At 41.5% G+C, this 10,446-nt stretch overlaps 1 non-coding gene across 1 annotated transcript; it reads right to left on the bottom strand.

Moving 5' to 3' along the window:
- Nucleotides 1-5,592: 5,592 nt before the first annotated feature.
- Nucleotides 5,593-5,698, bottom strand: LOC122003240. The gene has a single exon (XR_006117891.1). It is a non-coding gene; the product is annotated as a small nucleolar RNA R71 (small nucleolar RNA).
- Nucleotides 5,699-10,446: the final 4,748 nt, after the last annotated feature.

The following is a 10,446-nucleotide window of genomic DNA, read 5'->3' as shown; positions in this document are numbered from 1 at the left end:
AAAGGCCTAATTAAATGATTAATAGAATATGATATTTATTTTCTGTATTTTTCTGTTGTAGATTACCATGTCGTCGAACACGAACTCCTTCTCCCTACGTCCTGTCCTCGATAAGGACAAGCTCAACGGAGCTAATTTCCTGGACTGGTACAGGAATCTGAGAATTGTTCTCACACAAGAACGTAAACTATACGTTCTGGAGTTGCCCATTCCGGAGGCACCTCCTGCCACTGCCACGCGAGCTGACCGAGATGCTTACAAGAAGCATCAAGATGACGCATTAGATGTGTCCTGTCTAATGCTCGCGACCATGAACTCTGAGCTTCAGAAGTAACACGAGTTGATGGGCGCTTATGATATGGTTGAACATCTTCGTCAACTATATTAAGGACAAGCGAGGCACGAGAGATTTGAGATCTCTAAGACACTGTTTCAGTGCAAGATGCAAGACGGGACCCCCATGGGCCCATATGTACTCAAGATGATTAGGTACATAGAAAACCTACTGAGGTTGGGGTTCCCACTTGGCCAAGAGCTGGCCACTGACCTGATCTTGCAGTCCTTGCCAGAGAGCTACAGTCAGTTTGTCATGAACTACAACATGAACAAAATTGACAAGCCACTACCCGAACTGCTTAGTATGTTAAGAGCTGCTGAGCTCAACCTTAAGAAGGTTAAGCCTAACTCCATTCTGATGGTCCAAAGGCACAAGGGAAAGGGTAAGCCCAAAGGTAAGGGAAAGTCCCAAGCCAAGGGCAAGGGCAAGGCACTAAAATCGAAAGGAGGGGTTGCCAAGGATGCTACCAGCTTCCACTGCGGTCAGACCGGGCATTGGAAGAGGAACTGCAAGGTGTACCTGGAATATCTTAAGAAGAAGTGAAGTGAGACTTCCACTTCAGGTATATATGTTATAGAAGTCAATCTATCTATTTCTTCATCATGGGTATTAGATACCGGATGTGCTTTTCACATTTGTACTAATGTGCAGGCGCTGAGAAATAGCAGGGCATTGACAAAGGGCAAGGTGGACCTACGAGTAGGCAATGGAGCACGGGTTGCTGCTGTTCCTGTAGGAACTTATCATCTATCTCTGCCCTCTGGGGTTGTATTAGAATTAGATGAATGTTGTTATGTGCCTGCTTTAACTAAGAACATTATATCAGTTTCTTGTTTGGACAAGAAAGATTTTTCATTTATAATAAAGAACAAATGTTGTTTAGTTTATTTAAATAATATGTACTATTGTAGTTGTAACAACCCGGCCCTTTGGCCTCTTGGGCGGCCCTTGCGGCGGCCCACTGGCGGCCCTTATGTCGACGGCCCATTTGGCGACCTCTCATGTCGTCGACCGACGACTCTTTGGCCGTGCCGTTACTCACTAGGACTTTCCACCCCTGGCCAGTGGATTTTTTCCTCCCCCAGGATTCAAACTCTAGACTTCCAGGCTTAAGTACTAGAGTTTATGAATCCTGGTAACCAGGTGAGATCAACTAGCAACAAAACCCGCTGGTACAGTTGGTCAACCACGATTTGGCCAAGTCAAAGGTCGTGGTTTCGAATCCTCAGCCAAGCATTTTTTTATTGTAATGACCCAGCCTTTGGCCTCTTGGGCGACCCTTGCGGCGGCCCACTGGTGGCCCTTATGTCATCGGCTCATTTGGTGACCTCTAATGTCGTCGACCGATGACCTTTTGGCCGTGCCGTTACTCACTAGGACTTTCCACCCCTAGCCTGTGGATTTTTGCCTCCCCCAGGATTCGAACTCTAAACCTCCAGGCTTAAGTATTAGAGTTTATGAATCTTGATAACCAAGTGAGATGATCTTACTTGGTTACCAGGATTCATAAACTCTAATATTTAAGCCTGGAGGTTTAGAGTTCGAATCCTGGGGGAGGCAAAAATCTACTGGCCAGGGGTGGAAAGTCCTAGTGAGTAACGGGCCACAAGGGCCGCCCAAGAGGCTAAAGGGCCGGGTCGTTACAATAAAAAGGCGTCTTTTTATTGTAACGACCCGACCCTTTGGCCTCTTGGGCGGCATGGCAGCCCAACTGGCGGCCCGTATATCGTCAGCCCTTTTGGTGACCTCTCATTTCGTCGACCGACGACCTTTGGCCGTGTCGTTACTCACTAGGTCTTCCCACCCCTGGCCAGTGGATTTTTGCCTCCCCTAGGATTCGAACTCTAAACCTCCAGGCTTAAGTATTAGAGTTTATGAATCCTGGTAACCAAGTGAAATGATCTCACTTGGTCATTTTTATTGTAACGATCCGACCCTTTTGGCCTCTTGGGCGGCCCTTGTAGCGGCCCACTGGTGGCCCTTATGTCGTTGGCCCATTTGGCGACCTCTCATGTCGTCGACCGACGACCCTTTGGCGGTGTCGTTACTCACTAGGACTTTCCACCTCTGCAGTGGCTTTTTGCCTCCCCCAGGATTCAAACTCTAAACCTCCAGGCTTAAGTATTAGAGTTTATGAATCCTGGTAACCAAGTGAGATCTTGGTTACCAGGATTCATAAACTCTAATACTTAAGCCTGGAGGTTTAGAGTTCTAATCCTGGGGGAGGCAAAAATCCACTACCAGGGGTGGAAAGTCCTAGTGAGTAACGGTACGGCCAAAGGGTCATCGGTCGACGACATAAGGGCCGCCAGTTGGGCCGCCACAAGGGCCGCCCAAGAGGCCAAAAGGGTCAGGTCATTACAGTAGTGCACCTCTGATGAACGAACTCTATATTCTAGACCTAGAAAGCCCTATCTATAACATTAGTACCAAGAGGTTCAAGTCAAATGACATGAACCAAACCTATCTCTGGCACTATCGCTTAGGTCATATAAATGACAAGCGCTTATCCCATCTCCATAAGGATGGTTTGCTGGACTCATTTGATTTTGAATCATATGAGACATGCGAGTCATGCCTACTAGGCAAGATGACCAAAACTCCCTTTAGTGGACACAGTGAGAGAGCGACTGACTTGCTAGGTCTTATACATAGTGATGTATGTGGCCCTTTCAATGTCGCTGCTAGAGGTGGTTATAGGTACTTCATTACATTTACTGATGACTTCAGTAGATATGGTTATGTGTACTTAATGACACATAAGTCAGAATCCTTTGAAAAGTTCAAAGAATTCAAGAATAAAGTACAAAACCAGCTTGGCAAGAGTATTAAGATATTTTGATCAGATCGAGGCGGTGAATACCTTAGCCATGAATTTCGTGACAATCTAGCTGAGTGTGGGATTCTATCCCAACTCACTCCTCCTGGAACACCACAGTGGAATGGTGTATCTGATGTGCGTAGATTATATACTCTTTTATGCATGTTTTTACGCACATTTACATACTTTGAGCATGCTTGATCTATGCATTTTTATACTTCCAGCTTTCCTTTTAGCATATTTACTCTTATGGTTCGGAGATCTGCTTTTTGTGCATTTTCTGTACACAGGAGTCGAAATTGGTGAAGATTATGCGTCCTCGGGCAAGCTTGGAAGGAATTGAAGGGAGAGAGCATCAGGCCGTGTACCACACACGGCCGTATAGTTTTAACAAGAAGGGAAGAGGACATGGCCGTGTGAATCTCACACGGCCGTGTCTTGATTTGAAGAAATTAGAGCAGATGCCTTACATGGCCGTGTAGATCTACAGTGAGGTGTTCTAGCCGTGTGCACCACACGCGTGTAGCATTTCCAGAGAATAGAAGGGTCCCGGCGTGTGAAACTTTGGCAGAGAAGGAAAGACATGGCCGTGTGAATCTCACACGACCGTGTCACGGGCCGTGTGGCGCCCGATTCCTTCCTCTATTTAAGCCCTCCTTCATGAATTGAAAGGGGATCTCTCTCCCTTTGGGAGAAGGCAAGATTTGGTGGTTTCCTCCCATTCTTGGGAGGATTTCTGGGCGATTCGAGGGGAGTTCTTGATGATTTCGACTCCGGAGCAAGGATTGGATCCGAAGACGAGGTTTCTTCGTAGATAAGTTTTCTCTTTCCCCCTTTTCTTGGTTTCTTGGATTGGGGATTTAAGAAATGCTTGTAATCTTTATTTCTTCAGGTATTCTTCCTCGATTCATGGAGTAGATCTTGTATTCTAGGATTAAGGGAGTATTTGTATGATGGATTGATGTAATCTCTTGTGGATTTGCCATTTTCTTGTTTCAATGACATTGTCTTGCTTGTATCAATTAGATCTTGAATGATTAATGGTGATTTGTGCTTAATTCTCATTCTTGATTGATTGTTTGGATTTCTTGTGGACTTTGTAAAGATAAACTCTCACTCGATCATCCGAGGGATCCACGTGACAGGTGCAAGCCCGTGTAAGGACGTTTGAGAGTTAGTCTTGAAGAGGAAATAGGAATATTCAAGAGAGTAGGATGGATCGTGTGATTAGTTTCTTGTATCTTGATAGATTAATAAGTTGTGGGCTTCTATGTTGATATCCGAGGAAGGCATAGTAATAGGTGCGCTTCTGTGTAAGGATAACATAGGTTCACGTCTAATTGATCATATTTAGATACATTTCTCAGTCCTTAGCCGGTTATCTATTGCAAGAGAGAACCGGCAACTTTCTACAAGTGTTTGGCAATTGAGGGATAAGAATTGGTGAACCATTTACATTCAAGAAATCTTACAAAGAAACTGAAACTCCTAGAATCTCCCTTTATCATAACCCAAAACACTAAACTCTTGTTTGTTGATCTTTAATATTAGATTTGTTTACCTTCACTTTGCATTTGAAACAATTGGATAGTTGTTTAGCTAATTCGTCTTGAGACATTTCTAGTGCTTATTCCAGTCCTTGTGGATACGATAATCTTTTATATTACTTGCGACATTTCCGTACACTTGCGGAGGGTAACAAGTTTTTGGCGCCGTTGCCGGGGACTGCGCTATAACATTAGGAATTATCAATTGAGTTAGACTAAACATAACATTTGTTTTCCTTTCATATTGCATAGTTGTAACTAATAATTAGATTTCTGTTTTTACTTTCTTGTATAACTTTTACTTCTTGTTAATTCTTTTTGTACAAATTCAATTATGCATTTTTGATTCTTTTATTTTTCTTTTTCTGTTGAATTGTCATTTGCTATCTTGTTCTTGTGTATGCGAAGATCTAACGTTGCAGGGGAATTCTTTCCTTTTGACCCTGAGATTGACAGAACTTTCCAAAAAAGAAGAATTCTGCAATGGCAAATTGAAGAACAGGAACATTTGAACATGGCGAATAGACCACTCAAGGATTATGCAGCACCTTATGCAAGAGGTTTTCGATCTAGTATTTCAAGACCTTCAGTGGAAGCTAATAACTTTGAGATCAAACCCGCAATTATATCTATGGTGCAGCAGAACCAATTTGGTGGAGGACCTTATGAAGACCCCAATCAACACTTAGAGGTCTTTTATGAAATATGTGGTACCATGAAAATGAATGGAGTTCCTTCAGAAGCACTTAGAATATTATTATTTGGGTTTTCTTTAAGAGATAGGGCAAAGCAATGGCTGAATTCTTTGGCCCCTAATAGCATCACCACTTGGGAGCAGTGTGAGCAACAGTTTCTTGATAAATTTTATCCACCAAGCAAAACAGCTCATATGAGGAATTTAATTGCAAGCTTCAAGCAAACTGACTCAGAATCTCTTTTTGAAGCATGGGATAGATATAATAGTATGCTCAGACAATGCCCACATCATGGGTTGGAAAGATGGTTAGTGTTGCACACTTTTTATAATGGTATCAACTATCATACCAAAGTGTCCCTTGATTCAGCTGCTGGAGGGGCACTTATGAACAAAAGTTTAGATGAAGCTGAAGAAATTATTGACAGTGTAGCACAAAATCATCATCAATGGGCAAATGAAAGAAGTGGTGGCTATTCTTCTGTAAACCCAACAATTAAAGCATCAGGGAAGTTTGATGTAGATGCGGTCACTCTTTTGTCTGTAAAATTGGATGCTCTTACAAAGAAATTTGAGAATATGGGGACTAGTGCTAATATGGTCAGTGCTATTAGTACATCTTGTGAAGTATGTGGGAGTTCAGAGCACTCAAATGACTCATGTCCATTGGGAGCTATCACTGCACAAATCAATCAACTGGAACAATGTGATGCAATCATGAGTTACAATCAAAGGCAGAACAACCCATACTCAAATACTTATAACCCTGGATGGAAGAGCCATCCCAATTTTTCTTACAGAAATAATCAAGATCAAGGACCATCTATGGGGGCAAGACCAAATTTTCAAGCTGGGCAACAAAATTTTCAACATCTATCTTCTCAAGGCTTACCAAAGTCAAATATTGAAAAGATGCTTGAAGAAATTATCTCAAGTCAGAATGAAATGAAGCAAGATTTAGCAAAGCTCATTCAGAGAATGGATAATTCTGAAAAGCATCAAAAGATCCAGGATAGTCAAATTGCCCAACTAGCTTCCTCATCATCCAGAGCACCAGGACAACTTCCAGGAAAACCTGATATGAATCCTATGGAGCATTGCAATAGAATTGAGCTTAGGAGCGGACGGACCTTGGGAGACTCCCAAGTGACTGCTCCAAAAGGGATACAAAAAGAAGAAGAGCTCTCTCCTCTTATACCAAATCATATTCAAGCTAATGAGGAGAGTACCATTGAGGTTGAAGAGATTCTTCCACTGAACCATCAGAGCAAAGCTGTCCCTTTTCCTCAGAGACTTACAATGCTCAAGAAAGATGAAGAATTTGGCAAGTTTTTAGAAAAAGTTAAGGAAATTTATGTAGAGGTACCTCTTATTGATGCTATTCTTCAAATGCCTAGATTTGCCAAATTCCTGAAGGATCTCATGTCAAACAAGAGAAGAAGAGGAGAGGTTGAGACCATTGCGCTTAGTGAGGAATGTAGTGCTATTTTGGAGAAGAACACTTCCCCAAAACTAAAGGACCCAGGGAGCTTTTATATTCCTTGCAACATAGGAAAAGAATTTTTTGAAAAAGCTTTTTGTGATTTGGGGGCAAGTGTTAGCCTCATTCCCTATTCAATTTGTAATAAATTAGGTCTCAAAAATATTAAACTTACTACTATGGCACTTCAACTTGTCGATCATTCCTGCAGGTACCCTTTGGGTATTATAGAAGATGTGCCAGTAGAGGTGGATGAGAATGTTATTCCCACAGATTTTGTCATGTTGGACATGGAAGAGGACCCCAGGATTCCTATCATATTAGGAAGACCTTTCCTTGCTACAGCTGGAGCTATAATTGATGTCAAAAATCATAAGCTTTCTTTGGTAATTGGTAAGGAAAGGTTGGAATATGATTTATCTAATATCTCTAACCATGTCTCGTCTCTTTTAAATGCTTGTAGCAGGACAAGCATTTATAAACTTGAGGAATGAAATTTCCATCCTCATGGAAGGCCACCAAACGAAGGAGACAATGTGGTGGAAGATGTTGGGAGAAGATCTCCCAACAAAAATGAAAAGTATATCTGTCCTCCAAGGGCGAGGAAAAGAAGTGAATGATCAAGTTTGGTCGAGCTAAAGACCTTAAACAAGCGCTTCTTGGGAGGCAACCCAAGGGTTCTTTTAGTTAGTTTTGATTTGTATTTTAATTTCTTTTAGTTTGGTGTATTCTTTTGATTTTGTTTTCAGGTTAGGTGCAAAACAGAGCCCGGCCGTGTGCTATACACGGCCAGGCAAAGGTTGCAGAGAAGGGAAGTGCTTGGGCCGGGTCATCTAGATACGGCCGTGTAGGATCTCCCGAGGAGAAAAATGTCTAGGCCGTGTCTCAAACACGGCCGTGTAAAGAATCCCGAGGAGAAAAAGGTCTAGGCTGTGTCCCAAACATGGCCGTGCAAAGAATCCAGAGAAGGAAGAGGGAGAGGTTGTGTCCCAGACACGGCTGTGTGAAGAATCCAGAGAAGGAAGAGGGGGAGGCCGTGTGGATCTGCACGACCCGTGTAGGAGAGTTATTAAAGTCTTCTTTCTACCTTACACGGCCAGATCTTGGCCGTGTTCCGCACACCCCCAACTCTCCAAAACATCTCTTTCTCTCACAATCTCTTAAAAACTCCTCCCTAATCTCTCAAGATCTCTTAGATCCGGATTCTCCTCCTCTCTAAGACTTGGACTTTTTGTTCTCCTAACCTAAGATCTTTGCTCTTTGAAGTTTTGTTCTTTGAGTTCCATTTTTCCAACCCTAGATAATTCTTCCCCAATCTAAACTCATCAAGATGTCCAACATTTTGAAGAAACTTCGCAAAGGAGGTGGTGGATCCAGTGGAGACAAAGAGAAGGAGCCATCGAGGGACAAAGGAAAACAACCAGTGAAGGGTAAAGGCAAAAGGACTTCACGCAACGAAGGTAATGACAATGAATTCAATATTGTGTTTAGAAATGATGATCAAGTAACTAGATTTGCAATTCTTGTCAATAGAAAGATAGTGTGTACTAGATATATGGACCCAACTGTTCTTGATATGCTTGAAATTAGGGAAGATGTAGATTTGATGATTGGGTTTTTGGATTGGAGTGATATTATGTACACACATTTGCCTACATATCCTCGTCTTGTTTTGGAATTTTTAAGTTCATTGGATGTCCATTTTACTAATGAAGATGATTATTTTGGAAAAATCTCATTTAGACTAATGAATCAAGAATTTCTATGGGCATTTAGTGACTTTAATTCTTGTTTTGGATTAACCACTGGTAGCCCTCGTAGGTTTGATCCAAGGTTTAATTGGAATCATTTTTAGAATGCAATAACTGGGTTAGATCAACCTTATGAGCCTTCAAGAGCTAAGGCCTCCAATATGCAAAACCCCATCTTTAGGTATCTACATAGAGTCATGAGTAAAACTATTTTTGGTAGGGGAGAGAGTGATGGGGTGGTTAAAAAGATAGAGCTTTATGCTTTATGGGCTATGCTTTATAAGGTTGAATTTAATTCTGGTTTTCATTTTGTTCAAACCTTATTAAGATCTGCTAGGGCATCATCGGGATCAATTGTTTTTGGTGGTTTGATTACCCGAATAGCTTATAATTTAAATCTTGATGTTGATGGGTTGGAAATAATTCATGGTAATGACATGATTGACATTGATGCATGTCTTGCTATGAAAATGATCGTTCGGGATGAGAATGGTTTCGCGTTTCCTAGGAGGAGTGGTTCTCCTTTACCCCTTCCTTTTCCTGAACGAACTACTATTCGTAACCCGGCTAATTGGGTAATTTATGAGTTAGATTTTGAGGATAACCCTTCTATACCTGGAGACACTGAGCCACATCATGAGCCCTCGTCATCTGGACACCCGCAGCCTTCTAGTTTTATGGAGCCTGCTAGGCATTCTTTTGCATATGGCACGGGATCTTCTAGGTTTGATTTTTCAGATTTTCGTACGTCTCTAGAATCACTTCATGAGAAACAAGATGCCCAACGAAAAATGTTGGAGGGGCGCTTCTCTTTTTCTGATGATCAGTTTAGGGAGGTACAAAATCATTTTCAATTTACGAGGAATTTTCAAGGTCAAGTGGCTGAGTTTATGCAGGATTATGATACTGATCAGGCTAGGATGAGAGATTTTATGCAGAGCATGATGCTTACTAGCCAACAAGTAGATGCTTTATATGAGTATCATAGATCCTTGGGTGAGATTCCAGGTTTTCCTAGTTTTCCTATTGGCCAACCACGTCGTAGACCTCCTTTCCCTCGTCCACCTCCACCTCCTCCACCATATTGATTTCGTCGGGACGATGAAAAGTTTAAGTCTGGGGGGGGTGTCATGTACTGTTTAGTTTGGTTTTCAGTTTTTAGTTTTTGTTAGTTTTTCATGTTGGTTTTTATTTTCATTGCTTGTTGCTTTATTTTGCTTGTTTTTGAAATAATCATGGCAATTTTTGAGAACATCAAATCTTCACTTATATGCTTTCTTGGATTCAAGTGAAATGTTAGCACGATTATTGTCTTGATTCATGATGTTCGAATGATGCTAGTAGTAAACTTTGTGTAGTTCTTTTTTCTATCTTGGGAAGCATTAATAAGCTAAGAATCTTATGGTGATGAGTTTTAATTTTGGTTCAACCTTAAGGATTTTATCTTCACTACACTTGTGCTTGATGCTTGAATAGTTGATGTCATTGAAATAGTCATGATTCATCTTGTTTGCTTAGTACTTGGTTTCCATAGTGATTTCTCAACTTTCATTTTGGTTACTGGATGAGGCTCAAATCATTAAAGCTCATTTGGAAAAATCAAAATATCCCAACATGTGTGCTAAAAGTACATTTGTGAATAAGTTTTGCACAATGCAAACACTTATAAATAATAATAATAATAATAATAAGGGATATAAAAAACAGTTGTCATGAGTGGAATCTAGCAAGTCACCCCTTTGAGACCGAGTTAGGTTACTGGGGAAATGACTGCTTAGCTTCCCTTGAGATTGAGCACACCTTTGAGACCTTGGGT

This window comes from Zingiber officinale, chromosome 7A (genome assembly GCF_018446385.1).
Source record: "Zingiber officinale cultivar Zhangliang chromosome 7A, Zo_v1.1, whole genome shotgun sequence".
Classification (NCBI taxonomy): domain Eukaryota; kingdom Viridiplantae; phylum Streptophyta; class Magnoliopsida; order Zingiberales; family Zingiberaceae; genus Zingiber; species Zingiber officinale.
The sequence above is the reverse complement of the archived record's forward strand: the minus strand, read 5'-3'. Positions and strand labels throughout refer to the sequence as shown.